Here is a 16759-nt window from a genome sequence, read left to right as displayed (position 1 = left end):
AACAGCGAACCTAGCATCTGCTGTACTCCATCCTAGCATAAAACCATAATGACCTTTCCAAATTTCAACTATTCACAGACGTTTTCAATAAACTTCTTTCAGAATCTTATAACATGCGATTTTCACTTAATTGGGTGATAATTAGCACATAGTGTACTATCCCCTTTATGTTTAAAAATAGCCACCACAAAGCTTTTGTACCACTCACTCAGCGTTTTCTCGGAGTTACGAATTTCATTAAAAAGATCTTGAGGAAGCTTCATACCTTCTAAGCCGATTATTTTAACATATTTATAGGTACTTACAGGACATGTGGTTGGATCTAGAGTTGACTCTTCGTGAACAGAAAAGACCCTCCTGCCAGGGGAGGAGAACCAGGGCCTAGGGAAGCCTTCACTCAGAAGGACAGCGCCAAGATTTTTGCTGAATCACCCCTCCCCTGCAGCCCACAGCACCACCACTTTTTTCTTCCCTATCCTCCAAGATCAAATGTTCAAGAGCTCAGGGTGCTGTGGTGTGAGAGGGAGGATCAGTGAAAATTGCCACCCTTACACAATCGAGTTCGCAGTTGTGCTCCATGCAACCCTGGATCCAACCCTTAACATTGCTCCCAGTCAATGTTCCAATCACACATGATTATTCCTAAGTTCTATATAATGAGCAACTAAATTACATGGACCTATGTCTAAAACACGAATCACTTAAAAAAAAAGAGCAAATGTTTAACTGCAGTAACATATTGCTATAAATATTTATTATTATTATTATTATTATTATCATCATCATCATCATCATCATCATCATCATCATCAATGAGATGGTGTAGTGGCTAGAGTATTGGACTGGGAGTCGGGAGATCCAGGTTCTAATCCCCACACGGCCATGGAAGCTCACTGGGTGCCTTTGGGTCAGTCACAGACTCTCTGCCCTACCTACCTCACAGGTTTGTTGTTGTGAGGATAAAATGGAGAAGAGGAGGATTATGTACGCTGCCTTGGGTTCCTTGGAGGGAAAAAAGTGGGCTATAATGTAATAAATAAACAAATAAATAAAAGCATCATCTATTTACAACAGGGGCTAAAACATACCAAGATTTAAAATAATAGGTAACATAATATTTTTAACACACTTCTCTTTTTCAATTTATAATATATTTAAGAACAGGCTTTTAGATTTAAAAACTTCTCTCTCTCTCTCTCTCTCTCTCAACACACACACTTAGGTATAAATGTATCCAGGGCTTTTAATTCCTATGAATCACTAGTAAACAGGGTCTGGATATCTGCCCATGGATATATGTTTCATTCTCTCTGGCTTCATACCACAGTCAAGATGTATGCTATGCATGTGACATGCCTCTCATTTTACTGGCATGCATGCATGCCATGCCACAGAACAGTGCTGTCCCAATATATTCTGGCTGAACAATGTCATAAAAACGTAAGAAGTGCCATGCTGGATCATTCCTGCCTGTATTTGCTGCTGACACATGGTGCGGTAAACCAAAAAATCTGTACACCTTTGATGAGCGAAGAAGTTTTAAAAGAAGCAGGCAAACTGTTTTTCTCTCGTTTCTCACTTTTCATGCTTAACAGGTGCTCATTCTCTTTTGAAACTTAGGTTACTCGTTTTGGAGAAAAAATGGATAATGTGTTCCTTTGCATAACATGAAAAACAGGCTGCAGCTGTCGCATGTTCCTCAATATCTAATATCCGCAGTAGCAATTAAATGCTTCCCCCCCCCACAAAGGTTAAAATAAGAGGGAAATGAAGAGAAAGTTTTAACTTCCACTCCACATAAGAGTATTTTCACCTAGCCATTCTCAATGGCATTTCATCAATGGCATCACTATAAACCAGTGTGGTTTTGCACCTTGCTTTAAAATTACTACTTCATACACTCAGCACCTGGTATTTAGGTTTTTATAAAACTTCATCAAAAGGAATACATTTGAGTAACACTGTATGAACAAAAGCATATAACATGATGAAATAAAACTGAACACTATAACTTATTACATCTTTGTTTGATCCAGTGAGATGTGTGGATAAACAGTTTGTCTACAAAAACATGCCGATGTGTCTGATAGGAAAGAGAAGGGGAGCTCATCCATATTCAGCAGCCTGAGCTGCAAATTCTGGTCCAATCCAGAAGTCCTGCAACCATGGATTTGACCTATGAATTTCCCATCCCTCCTCTCTTTTGAGAAAACGCAATACAACAGAGAAGCAAAGCTCCTTCTCTCACTTATCATGTGCTCTGGTGCTCGGTAAACTGCCATGAACACTGATGGCACTATATAGACAATAAGACAGTAATAATAATGCTTCACAGGGCAGAGAACGGCATGCATGGGATATGATTTAATATTGTATGAGCAAAAATCCACTCATGTCATAAGAATTTCCCATTCTTTTCCCTTTCTGCTGTACCCTGCACCCACACTCAAATCTGCTCTGGAGAGTACGTTCCAAAACAGATTTGGGGAGCTCACAGGGGGCTGCATAATGGAAGGAAAATCCATTCCATCAAAAGTTTCCCTTCCGTTGATGGAATGGCACCGTTGGATCAAACCCATGGATTAGAAACTACAAGCAAAAGTTACTCCAGTCAAGGTTAAACTTCTAAAGTCTCAGTGGCTCCATTCAGCCATAACTATAGTTGGGAATGCACACTATGAGCTTCCATACATATAGCAGGCAAACCATGGTTTAGAGCCATTTGTCTGCTTAAGTTTACCCTCTGCTCAGCACCAAGCTTCATAAATTCACTCCCATCTCCTTGGTGCAACAGCTCCTTATGGCAAAGCAATAGCCCTAACTATAGTTTATCAATGGTTCGTGGATTCAAACATATCAGCAAACCATATTTTGCTTTGCAGACCTGCTGCAAATTGTGGCTTGATGCTCAGGTTTGGCAGCCCCTCACAAACCATAAAAAGTTTTGTAGAACCTTAAAGACTTAACAAATTTATTCTGGCATAAGCTTTTGTGGACACTCTGCTTCATTATGGCAGAATAAATGTGTAAGTCTTTAAGGTGTCACAAAACTCTTTGTTGCTTTTGCTGCAACAGAATAGCACAGCTACCTCACTGGAAATGATCACAAACCATCATTTGCAAGCAGTCCTAAGTGTCGAGCAGACATAATGCCTAACCATGGTCAATCATGATTTAGCATTACGTCTGAATACACCCATGCTCAAGATCACATAAGTAACTTGATTACCTCTAAACAAAAGTTAAGCAAACTATCATGCTCAAAGTCAAAAAATTAAAGGACTGAAAAAAGACAGACAACATTTCTCTCCATCGTGTCATGGAAAAGCAGCTGGATGTATAAACTTAACACGGAATTTTGTTTTGTACACAGTTGTGGAAAAAGATTCCAAAACTCTTTGGAGTGAAGAAGCTATAGAATTACTACCCAATGGCCGATACAGGTTACTTTCAGACAATGTGGCTACTGTTGTCTTCTCTTTGCAGCCTGTCTTAAATCAGGATTAGCATAAACCACCTGCAACAAACCAAAATAAGATGCTCAGACTCCTAGTCCCAGGACCATACAGAGGGCAACGAATGAACAGGAAGTGAAGACAAAGCTATCAGGCACAGAGAATACTAGAAGCTAGAAGTTGTGTAGGTGTATTAGCAATGCTACTATCCATCTGCCATAAATCTTACTTGTTACCATACATCACCCATTGGTATAGGGCTGTCTGCTGGAGGAATGACGCTACTTTGAAATGTTTTGTAGTACATTAAAGCCTTTCTTTCATGCACATTTTTCACTGAGACAATAGTTCCCTTGCCCATAGAAACGTGTGCTTCTAATGTATGTGATCAAAAAACATGAAAGCCTGCATTCATGTATGGGAAAACATATTCAGATATGCTCACTGACAAAAAAAACCCTTCACCAAATACAAGGAGACGGAGGAATTTCTTAGACTACCACAGCAAACATTCCTGGGGTGCTTGAAGAATATATGGAGTTTTCTTTTCTGTCCACTTATATTTTATTAGGTATGTTAAAGACTGAATTTACAATTAACTGAACAGACAGTGTACAAAAGGCTTTTAGAACTATACCATATGGTCTAGGGAAAGGAACAATCTGGATGATCCACGTTTCAATCTGCAGCCTTGTCCACCTCTATAACACATTATACTGCTGTAATAAAATATTAAGATAGATTAATCTTAGTTTTTTAATTTTTTTATATATTCAGTCTTTCATATCACCAAGCAACAAGTTTCTCCCAGTGAGAAACATTTTCTTATATAAAATATAAAAACCCTTATGGCATTGGTAAAAATTTTGTGCAGCATCTCAAGATAGGAAGAATTCCTCATCTCCTTTGAATAATATTCCTGCATGGGAATAGATGACTGTTCAGTTTATGCTTTAGAATACCACTTTTACATAGGACACATTGGCAGGGGTTTAATGTAACAGATGGTATATTCTTGGAAATCAAATAAAAGCAATAGATAAACACCTATGATAGGAAAGTGAAGGACTGATCACATGGGCACAGCTGGAACAATTGTAAATCATTCATCAGCATTGTTATAGTTACCATTTCCTGATTTGTCAAATGTCGCTATTGCAACCTTTAAAAAAAAGTTCGTGGATGATCCCTATTTGTAATAGATACAAAAATACACACTAGAAATACCACACACCCATTTGACAAAGGAATACCCTTTCAGTAAGATGCAGAGCCAGACAGTAAATATAATGATATGAAGAAAATATATTGATTTTAGGATAACTCTCACAAATTTTCTAACTTAAAATACTATGCTTAATATATAGTACAGCACAACTGAAGAGTGTCAAATAAGCAAAACAATGATAAATTACTTAGCTACCTAAAAGAAGCAGTGAAATGCCCATTATTACTATGGGTGTTGGAAAGGAAAGTCTGTATGTTACATGGACCCTTGTGGTATGCAATATGACCATGAAACCTCTGCACATATCTCTCAATAGAAAAGGTTGCTCCCTGGTGTATTGTCTTCCACTCATAGAAAGGTATCGTGACAGTGCCTACATGTTGAAACATGTGGTGACTGTATCATTTTCCAGATGGATCTAGGAATATTATTGTCATCTATTCACTGATTCAACTCTGGAAAACTGACATGGATGTCAGGGAATTACCGTCGCAGTTTAAAAGGCTGGAGGGAGAGAGAGAGAAATTAAACTTAGAGGACCTCTATCTGAGGCTGCATCTCCTCCAAGGCCAGTCTTTGCAAGGACTTTTTGGAATGCTTCAATTCGGCTTAGAGAATGTACAGGGCATTTGTACTCTAAGCAAAAGTTATTCTAAGCTTTAGGCCAAGGATGACAGGAAGCTCCATTCAGCATGCAAAGGTGCATCCAAAGGTGCAAATATACATGCTGCTGCCTGCTGCCAACATTTAGAGTAGCACTTGCTTCCTCTCTTTCAAAAAGCCCCCCTCTAGTCCTCTGTCTCTTTCCCCATTTGTCAAACCACTATACTAAGATGAAAGATCTTTCAAGGTTTAAAAGTTACATGCCAAAAATTTTGTGTTAACTATCCTAGATGTAAATTCTATTTATTTGTATTTTGAATAATATTTATTTGTATATGTAATTAATTAAGCAGATGGTTTAATTAATAATGAGCTTATAAGGAATTTATCAGATGCAGGAACACATTTTTTTTACAAATGCAAGCCAGGATTTAAAGGTTTGTGAACAGTTTACTAAGCACACATGGGAATTTCTCAGCCCTTCTTTCTAGCAGCAGACCTTCGCACCCCTCTAGAAAGCGCCCAGTTGCTGAGGACCCCACCGGAGTGGCAATTCACTGAAGCGCTTTACATGTGCATACACACTTCTTTAGTAGACTAATTTCAGAATAATAAATCATTTCATAATACCGTAAGAGTTTATGAATGATCAGCACTTTACACTGCTGTCCAACAGGTTTCCAGCATTCAAGAAGCTATCCAGACCCACCACTGTCATAAATCAGAGTTAGATACAAAACTTTCCATGTAGCATTCCACTAATATGCATATGATTGGATGAAAGTTGCAACTAGAATTGTAATTTTTTTTATTTTAAAAAACCCTGTTTCAGCCCCCTTCTTTTTTGGGGAGACACCATGTTTGCATTCCATCTTCACTGCAACCATTGGTGATGTTGATTTTTCTCTCTTTAAATGTTACCCAGTTAACAGCTTGCTGCTTTTTCTGATATATGTGTTGTGCTTTTCCTTTATGATCCTTCTCCCTCTCCATACTTCTTTTTAAGGCACTATACTATGTGAAAATTATTATTAGGATGCAGCACCTCAACTGTAATTGGTCTTGCACCCATCAATATACCCCAGTCCATGTGAGTTGGCAGTCTTTTTTTAGTAGTATGTTCAGAAGAGCCATACACAATTAACTCTCGAACTCCTGAAATCTCATGTTGAACTATGAGCCAAGACTGCTTCACAAGATAGGAGAAAGCTAGTTACCTGTCTGCCAAACTTGCATCTCTGTAGTGAAAACAAAAATGTATGGAAAGAAGAAATGTATCTAAAGGTTCTGGCACTGCTTCCACATAAGCCTCTAAATGGGGATTTGATCTTCCAAGTATAGTAAGAAATTTCTCAAGGCTTACCCAACAACTGAAACACTCTCCCATGAGTGGTATGAGAGGCAGAAACTGGTAACTTTCATGTGCTCCTTGAAAACATGCTTATTCATATAGGATTTCTCTGATCTGCAGTGGAGGGTGCTGTTGCACTCATGTCCTGCTTGTGGGTTCCTAGTCAGCAGCCGGTTGGTCACTGTGTAAACAGAATGCTGGACTAGATGGACCCTTGGTCTGATCCAGCATGGCACTTTTTATTATGTAACTCCCCTGTGTTACTATCATTCTTTCTGTAAATTATTATTACTGTATTATTTATATTGTTATATTTTATATTACACACACACATACACACACTGAATGAGAGTGAGTGGAAGCTCAGTCATACTGATTTAGGGATCACCTGAACTCAGGGTATTGAAGGTTTATAGAATAGTACTCTGAAATTTTAAATCAAAAAGAAATCCTCTTCAGCTCTTTTTTGAATTTTCAAATCTACCCTTTGAATCTTCTAATGGCTCTCCCACTCACTGTGAGTAGTGGCCTTGCCACACCAGCCATCAGGTTGCTGCTTCTTTGGAAACAGATTTAGGTTCAACCTGCAGCCCCTACCTGTGCCTTCAGTGTGTGCTGTGACACTGGCAAAAAAAATTGGCCTCCACAGTCACACATTCACCAGGGATGAATTGAATAGCAACAACCAGAATGAAAAATGGGCTTACAGAGCAGAGAAAACAGACTTGAAAAAGTTAAAACACATATTTTCAAGTAATGTGCATTGCAGAGGTAATTCATAACTTATTTATATGTTCTTACTGATCATAGTTAGCAAATTACATAAATGGTAATACACTGCTATAAGATGTCAAATCACATGAAAGACCCCGGTATCTCCTTCTTCAGTGGAAGCAGAAATCTAATAATTAACAAATCAGATGTCCACAAGCAGTGGGTAACAGTTACCCCTTCATATATTGCTGCCAGCAGGAACTTCACAATCCAGCCACATTGGAAACTACAAAGACCATGTTCAGTCACTGAAACTGGGAGACGAAACCCTGGGAATCACTTTGTTAATATGTTGTTATTAATTCTGAAGTTAAAGTCAGAACTTTGAATACTCTGATCAACTACCCCTACTTTTTCTGCTGTGGAAAAAAAAACCCACTAGAGGTGTGATGAAGCGTGCAAGTCTCTTTGGGCTAAGAGTCCTCATCAAAGCATCTTATAGGTACATTAAAAATTGAATGGGCATAAACAACTTCAGCAGGCAGAGTCTGAGATATTCCACTGATCTCTGAATTTCATAAACATCAACACTTGGGAGAGTTTGCATGGGAATAAGGCAACTAATTATTGTCTATTGCTTTAGGGCACGCCTGGTGCTCTCTACAGGTATCTCTGCTGCTGCTTCTTTCCTAATGTATTGCCTCTTGAAAGCTTTTGCTATAACGACTTGCTGATCTACTCCAAAGCATTCCAAGTATGCTGGAACTACTTTATATTCAGAAAGAAATGCACTATAACTTCTGAAAAGATGTTTCCTAAAAAGAAGCAGCAGTTGAGAATGCAGTGTATGCTTTGCAAGTGAATGGCGAACAAAATTACTTCTACAAGTTGAATTAAACTGTACTGTTCATCTTAAGTACAGTGTGTGTATTTGTGCCTGTAAAGAGAAAATTGTTATTTCATAAACAGAAAAACAGTAAATAACTACTTATTATAGCAAACAACTGCAGTCTTTGATTTCAGTTAGACAATATTGTACTTAATATTTATCTTGTGGTTTGAAATGGAAGTCACTACTTTTAGATGAATTGTCATAAAGGCAATGGCTGTGTTCGCACGTCATCCTAAGCCACTCTGCGAATAAGCTACGCAGTGGGTTGTTCATGCTGATGCCCCGTTCGCTCTGTCATGTTCTGCAACTTCTATAAGGGTTTAAAATAAATTGTTGGGAATATTTGTGCAATTTTTTTACACTGGGAAATACATGCAAATTTAATGGCTGGGAAGCAAATAGAGGGGAGATTTGCATTTCTGCTCCTGGGCAATCGAAAGGCAGATCAGAGAATAGGGATTCAGCTTGTGCTGGATGGGGTTACACTCCCCCTGAAGACACAGGTCCGCAGCTTGGGTGTACTTTTGGATTTATCCTTGAGCCTGGATGCCCAGGTTTTGGCGGTGGCCAAAAGTACGTTTGCACAGTTAAAGCTAGTGCACCAGCTGCGCCCATTCCTAGAGATGTTGGACCTGACCACATGCCTTAGTTACATCCCAATTGGATTACTGTAACACTCTCTACATGGGGCTGCCTTTAAAGACTGTTCGGAAACTTCAGCTGGTTCAAAGAGCTGTAGCCAGATTGCTGAACAGGGCTAGTTACAGGGAGCATACAACTCCCCTGTTAAAACAGCTCCACTAGCTTCCAGTCTGTTTCTGGGCACAATTCAAAGTGCTGGTTATGACATATAAAGCCCTATATGGCTCAGGTCCAGGTTATCTGAAAGACCATATTCTCCCTTATGAGCCTGCCCATGCTTTGAGATCTTCTGGGGAAGCCCTTCTTTCAGTCCCACCATCTTCACAGGCGCACCTGGTGGGAACATGGGAGAGGGCCTTCTTGGTGGCTGCTCCAGTGCTCTAGAACTCTTTTCCCGGGGAAGCTAGACTGGCTCCGTCCTTCATGTGCTTTCGGAAGCAGGCAAAAATTTCTTTGTTCCGGCAGGCCTTTGGCAAATAAACTGGGCCTCTGTCTATCCTAAGGACTCTTAATTTAAATGTTTAATGTTTTAATATTGTAATATATTTAATATATTTTTAACTTCTGTATATTTCTTTTCATAGGTTTTAAAACATATATGTTTTAAATTTTGTAAGGTCACCTTGAGGCCCAGTATTGGGCAAAAGGCAGGATACAAATAAATATAATAATAATAATAATAATAATAATGGAGCAGTTGATGCAGGTGCACAAGTTTCCCCCTTCATTTACTTCCTAACCCTTAAATTTGCGCACATTTCTGCATATATATTTTTACAACTTTCAGGGGACCATAATAAGCCTTGAAAAGGGGGAGAGCCAATATCTCACCTTTCTGGAGTAGTTGGGAGACTTAGGAAAGTGATGAAAAGGTGAAGAGGATTGAGAAGTGTCAGTACAACACTTAAAAACCAATGGATCGTATTGCCAATACCCCCCTATGTTTGCCAACATAGTTTTGCAGTATTTTAACCCTTTCCAGGACTTTTCAGTTGACAATTCAGCAATTGGTCCATGGCAACTGTGCACCAATCAGCCTATATGCAGTCCCACCTTGTCAATTTCCTTGTATGTTACCTACTCCCCCTCCATGCTCCCTTTGACAGCTAAAACATACAAAGGAATTGATGAGGCAAGACTAAATATATCAGAGGGTCATAAGAGCGCACATGCACACTTGTGAAAGACCGACAACGATAATTAAAAAAAATACGAATACATTTGCGCAATTTTCTGGGTCAAAAAAACATTTTTTACAAGGTTGGTGAACCAGTAACAGTCGCTCCAAAGTGTTGCTTGGGCATTGGTGGAGAGGCTACTACTGGCAGTAGCAAAGGTGAGATTATGAAGAGTGGCATAAGGTTTTGCCACTCTTGGCGATCGGCTCGCTAGCCAAACCCCACTATGAAATTGCTCTCGTAGGTTCAGATGACACAACTACCCATCATGGCTAGTTACCCACGATGGATTGTCATGTCATGCAAATGCAGTCATTACAAACTCAGAAAATTCTGCCATATTAGCATTGGGGTTAGTAGAAAGGATGTATATTAATATATGAAGATATGTTTATACGAAAACAGAAAGTAAGATTTTGTGCTACTCAAATTTTGTCCCCAAAACAAATTGGTCCAAGTTAAAAAACAAAAAAAAGTGAGAGGCTTGTTTTGCAGTAACATCTTTGTTCTGTTTGCAGCCTTGATTGAAACCAAGCATTTCAGGTTTTAAGCATTGTTTGGGATTACCTTTATTTGTGATTGCTGAAAAAAGAAAGACAATTAGAGATAACTTCATATAGGATGATGACTGGAAGACATAAGGCGTGCTCATATTACCATGTGGAGAGAACACAGAGTCTCTGGTACCTGAACAAACAAGCTTTTTGTATAAATCTTGGAAGTACTTTTCCATATCGATTTTCACAAATACAAAATACTTACCGAGAGAAAAATCAAAGAGGAGTTTTGGAATAAACCAAATTCTACACCTCTTACTGCAACCTGCATAACATTCAGTCCACACAGAATTGCAGAAGGGAAGCATATATATGTTCTGCTTATCTATATCCACTCTGAGGAATTATTCCAATACTGTTATCTCTTTGGTAGGATGTGGAAACTCTTTCGAAAAAGTGACAGATAACTAAACACATGACATCAAAGAAAATGATTTATGAACTGTAGGTTGTGGTCCTTCGATGAGCAGCTACAAACTTCCCCATGGAATTCAGAAGAATGGGAGAAATCTTTTGTGCTTGGCCAGGCAATCTTTGTGGTTTTGAGTACATTTGCCTGATTGGTATTTTACCTTATTAAAGCACTTTTGTGGTTTGGGGTCCACTTTTGAGACCTTTCCCACCCCATCCCTTTTTCTTTAACTCTTTTGATTATATCCTGCTAATCAAAGTGTTCTGCTTTCACTTTTTCAGGCCAGAATCATGTAAAACTGTGTATGTGACTTCAAAGGTCACCAGTGTGTGAACTTGAGCTGTGAAGCACACACAGAAAACCTTCCCTAGCTAAGTGTCAGCGCAGGTAAAGCTAGCTAACAGCCACATTTCTCCTTGTCAGGTTCTGTCAAGTTAATAGTCAGCTGGAATATTCTGCCAAAACAAAGTGTCAACTACTAGGAGGCTGGCACAAAAAGAAATAAATACACAAATACCTATTATAGGAATACACAACACCTACACTAGCCATCATTTGCTTGGTTTTGCTTGCCAATTTGATGCTTCCCAAGAACCTTTCTTTGCTGAAAGCTGGAGATACAAATTCCTCACTGCACATAAGGCACACAGATGTAATGGATGTATAAAGATCAGTGTGACATAATAAATAGGACATTGGGATAGGATACTGGCCACATTGTATCCCCACTTCCTTTGCTAAGACATATTCTGGGTGACTTCAGTGTACCAAGTATCCTCACACTATGGCTATGACTTATTCTATTGCATTACATCCCTCTACCAAGGTGATCAAAGCAGTATGTTAGTCTTACAACAGCTCTGTTAGATAGGTAGGCTGCTAAAGCCCTGCACAAGAGATTGCTTGCTCAAGACCATCCAGTATCTTCCTTTGGGGATGTACAAGAAATTCATTCCTGTTCACAAATCATGCGAACCCATCCCATTCCACAAATCCAAGCAGGGTGTAATTCTCAGGAAAGTTTTGTGATTTCCCCAGTTCTAAAGTTTGCAGCAATTCTCCCCAAAATCCACAGGTTGACACTTTAGCCTATGGGAAGGAGGGAACTGAGCATTTTGGATGAACACTTTAAACATGCACCTTTTTCCCCAATCAAAAATGTCCATCCTTTTCCCTGATCCCTCCAAAAAGAAAAAGACACCAAGCTTTGAAAACAAATTCAGAAGACCTCAACGAGATTGAGCATCACATGTTCGCCCATTCCGAGCTTGGATATGAGCCTGGATTTAACACATCTAAGACCAATTCTCTAGCTACTGTTCCACCTTGGCTCTCAAGTATTAATGGGGTCAAAAACATAGCTTCCAATAATAAAAAAGCAACAGAAATTATAAATAAACTTGTTATAAGAAATTAATTACTGTACTGGAAAGAAGGGGGAAAGAAAGGGCTGGGAGGGTGGTGCAATGCTTTCCTGTTAATAAATGAATTGCTGGATTTTGAGAAGGGAGAAATAGCTGAGGTGTTCATTGATTTTATTTGGCTAATAAATTAATTGGAGAGAAAAAGCTGGGTGTGTAGAGCTTTTATTTTGGTAATAAATTAATTGCTGGAAATTAAGAAGGGAAGAAGCAGCTGGGATATGTAATGGTTTTTATTTTGGTAATAAGTCAATTCCTGGATACTTTGCAGTTAAAAGGGGTTTTGTTGCTAATACTACTAATGGTCAGCGTTTATAACTCCTCTTCAAACTTCTGAATAGGATGGGACTTTTTACTGCAAAGTTCTAACACAGAAGCCACTGAGGAAATGAAAATGAGCAGGTGGCTTCATATTTTAAAAGGAGGGGGGAAACACTCATAGCTGATTAAGACAGAAGTGAGAAAAATGCCACAGCATTTTGAAACTCCATACAAGTAGAGTAGATACAGTGTTATTAAACAGCTTATGATTTGGAGAACAAATCACTCTTAATCTTCTCTCACTGATGATTGAAAAACTTTTGTTATGACTCAGGAAACTGCACCTTCAATGACAGTAGAGAGATTCTAAGTGGACTGAAAACCACTGATTCCCAACTGAGCAGTCTACCCAGTCACCGGCACCAAGGATTTTCCATCCAAGCTCAATGAGGCATAAAACTGCTTGCTTTGTGATCTAGATCAGCGCTGAGACTAAACCACACTACTTTTTGCAAATATTCTCAGCAATAGTAAATAAAATAATAATTCCTTTATTGAATATGCTATGATATATTAATCATCCTTGTGAAAATGGCAATTTAAATCACTAACTGAATACATTTGGCACCATGATTATGTTACTAATTGCAAGAGGGGCTCATCTACACCAAGCTGGATATTCTACTATGAAAGTGGCATATAAAAGGCAGGAGCCACACCAAGCAGGATATAGTGGTATAAAAGCAGTATATGGTATATGTCAATAGGCCCCAATAGTTGTCAGTGCACTTCAATACCCCTATAAAGCAGTAGTGTGGCTCCTGCCTTTTATATACCGCTTTCATAGTGGAATATCCTGCTTTGTATAGATGAGCCCTAAGACTGAAGACACTTTAAGTTAACCTCACTTTCACGTGCTCTTCATTATAGGAACACAGGAAGCATGCTCCAATGAGACTATTGATAGCTCAATACTGTCCACACTGACTGGTAACAGGTCTCTAGGGTTCCAGGCTAAATCCTAGATTGCTTATCTGATCTGGCAGAATGCTTACATTCATATTTTTATGGTGTCACACTCGCCCACATTGGCATATAAGTGCATATTCTAAGCATTTGCCATTATCCAACAATCTTTGTGACTTCAGCAATATGTTCAGGAAGTATCAAGAAGGACAGGGAGTTAAGACTAAGAAAATATTAATCTCCCAAACGTTAATATTTCATCCAGACAAAACATGTTGGGCTGGGAAGGCTTATAACATGTAGAGCATGGAAACGGCCATAATAAAAGCAATTTATTTATTTTTAGCTTCTCTTGGCCTTGGATTCATTGCTCATCCAAGAAGCTCACAAGGCAACAGAAACTTGGCACTTTTTCCAATTCTACATTTCAAGGAATTAGTCATTTTTGTCTGATTTAGGCTGAAATTTATATGAGTGTAAGTAGCACTCATCTCAATAGGGCTTACTTCTGTGTAGACTTATATAAGATTGACTACACCAGGGCAGGATCTACACTACTGCTTTAAAATGGTTTATAACAGCAGTGACAACTGTTGGGGCCCAGGATACACTCCCTATACAGTTTTCAAAATGTTTTCAAAGTGTCATATCTTGCTTGGTATAGATCTGGCCCTGGAGATCCCCACACTGAAATAAACGTGGGCAGTGTTGTTAGACTTATTACCTTCTAATGCATTCAAATGTTGCAGAAATAGTCATAGGATGCTAAGTTTACATAGGAGGACGGGGACTATAGTCACAGTTTTAATTGCAGACGGTTGAGCAAGATCCTTAAATGTGCTACTAGCTCTACCCAAATGTGAGAAGTTGCACCACGACTCAACTCTACCTGAAAAATGAAAAGTATATCTATCAATCTATATACTTTTTAAAAAAAAGTTAGCAAAATTATCCTATGTGACAAGTTCTCAATTTTCATCAAATATGACGACTTAAGTAGAATTCCTATTCTCTCAGGCTGTCATTTTGAAACTTTATGACAGCAATAGAAAATCTGTCTTCTTGATTATGGAAATAAAAGTTATTAGCACTTTGCTTAATTCTGAAACACAAGAAGTATGTTAGAAAACAACTAATACATAATAGAACATAACTTACTTTATGATGACTTGTATGCATACATATCCTTGTATCCACCGTTCTTTAAAAATAAATAAAAAATAGAAACTTTTTTTCATTAACAGTATAGAAATACAAATTCATATAGAAATTGGTTACTGAATACTTTTGCAAAAAGATAATACTTCCATTGCAGCTAAGTCAGCATGAGATACAACACACATTTCTCAGCAGGTTTAAAACTATAATACAGTTGATGATATTTACATACTCTGTTTTAAAAGAAGTAAGTGAATAGACATGGCAATCCATTCTAAAATTATCAAAATACCATGAGGCATACTTTGTCTATGGTGTATTACAGAAATTCAACACAGCAGCTGCTACCCCAAGTTTATTTATGTGCTTGAGACCTCAATGAAATTAATGGAACCTTTGCACCCTTAACTGGATGCAGGATTGTAGCCATGTCTCTTGCAAAGGTCTATAATATAACCAGGGCTTTTTTAAAAAAAAAAACTTTAAAAAAAGGTATTATTAGAATCCTAACAATTCTTCCTCCATAAAGCATTTATGGGTTTTGATTTTTATGAGGAATCCAGCAAGTATCAAGTACCAGGGGGAAGCCCAAACTGCAATTTTTACCATGACACTTTCTCAAAGGAGGGTATATGTTCCTTTTGCATGAACGTGCATGACATTATGCAACAACATAATGTATATAAAACCTTCATCTCAAACGTAGGCCAAATTACACTCAATTTTGCCTTATATATCAATTGTATCCATTTTAATTTGATAATTGCAGCCCAGCCCAAGATCAGAAGTAATGAAGGTCAGTATAAATATCTTATAAATAAAATGACCAAGAATAATTTGTTGACAGGTTTTGCTAATTTTAAAACTACAATTAGCATTCATAAAAAAATTCCTTCACTTTCATCACATCCTTTAAAAAGTGATGATAGAAGTAAAAGGTTTGTTACTGCACATTCATTAATACAAGTTTTTCTGTATGTCCATTTTCCGAAAGAACACTGATAATGTTTGCTCTGTGAATGGAAGTAGCTTCCATTCATGGAATGAGAGTTACACACATGAAAGGGGTTTATTCTGTGATTAAGAATGGGAGAGAGAAAACAGCTCACTACCAAATTTTGCACTTTCAAACCATTGTGGGAACCAAAATTCAGCTATCCAAAATTCGAATTTTGCAATGGAGTTATTCAATAAAAAGTGTGAACAAAAATGTGTATATTATGGGGCACAACATTAAAATATGTTGTATTAGTGAAATTGCTTGAAAAAAATATATACATTAAGCAAAGAGACACACAAATATGCATATATTAGAGGAAAACTATGGATTTTCATGCAAACGTTAAAAGAAGAGTTCAGGACAAACCAAACTTAAGACTGGGGAAATTCTCAAAATTCAGGGTTAACTGAATTTAATACTGAAAAAATAAGAAACTGTGAAATTGACAGATGCATTCATCCCTATCTCAGATCTCTCTTTCAATTCATGAAGTGAAAACACTTGATGCCACCCATTATCTTCTCTTAATAATGAACCTATGAGGTTAATTTCAAAGTTGAAATCTTCAACTTCATATTGATGAGCTATATATGAGATACTTCAGGTGATCCAAGAAAGTTAGTTAGGCAGGTGAACACTATTGGGCTAATTTATTTATTTTTATCTTCAACACACTCCAAAACTCCAGATGACTGTACCCAGCGGTTTCATGTAGATGTTGGAACAGCATGGGGTACAAGCCTGACCCCTACGGAACCCCATCCTCATATAGGATGAAGAATTCCTTTAGGTACTTCAGATACTTCAATCTCAAGCCATTTGGGGCTTTAAAGGTACCATCATCTTGAATCAGTCTCAGAAGCAAATTGGCAATCAAAGTAGCTCTTTCAGAATTAGTATACTATAAATCTACCTGGCTGA

At 38.0% G+C, this 16759-nt stretch overlaps 1 protein-coding gene across 1 annotated transcript in view; it reads right to left on the bottom strand.

The window, feature by feature from the left end:
- The window catches only part of GTDC1 (glycosyltransferase like domain containing 1), a 240768-nt gene that overhangs the window by 201782 nt on the left and 22227 nt on the right, over positions 1 to 16759 (bottom strand). The window contains exons 2-3 of the mRNA XM_063116581.1: positions 14839 to 14881; positions 14405 to 14569 (exon numbers count right to left, since the gene is read on the bottom strand). The gene's annotated coding sequence lies outside the window, so the exon portion shown is untranslated. The remainder of the gene's footprint in view (positions 1 to 14404; positions 14570 to 14838; positions 14882 to 16759) is intronic.

This window comes from Elgaria multicarinata, chromosome 2 (assembly GCF_023053635.1).
Source record: "Elgaria multicarinata webbii isolate HBS135686 ecotype San Diego chromosome 2, rElgMul1.1.pri, whole genome shotgun sequence".
In the NCBI taxonomy this organism is placed as follows: domain Eukaryota; kingdom Metazoa; phylum Chordata; class Lepidosauria; order Squamata; family Anguidae; genus Elgaria; species Elgaria multicarinata.
The sequence above is the reverse complement of the archived record's forward strand: the minus strand, read 5'-3'. Positions and strand labels throughout refer to the sequence as shown.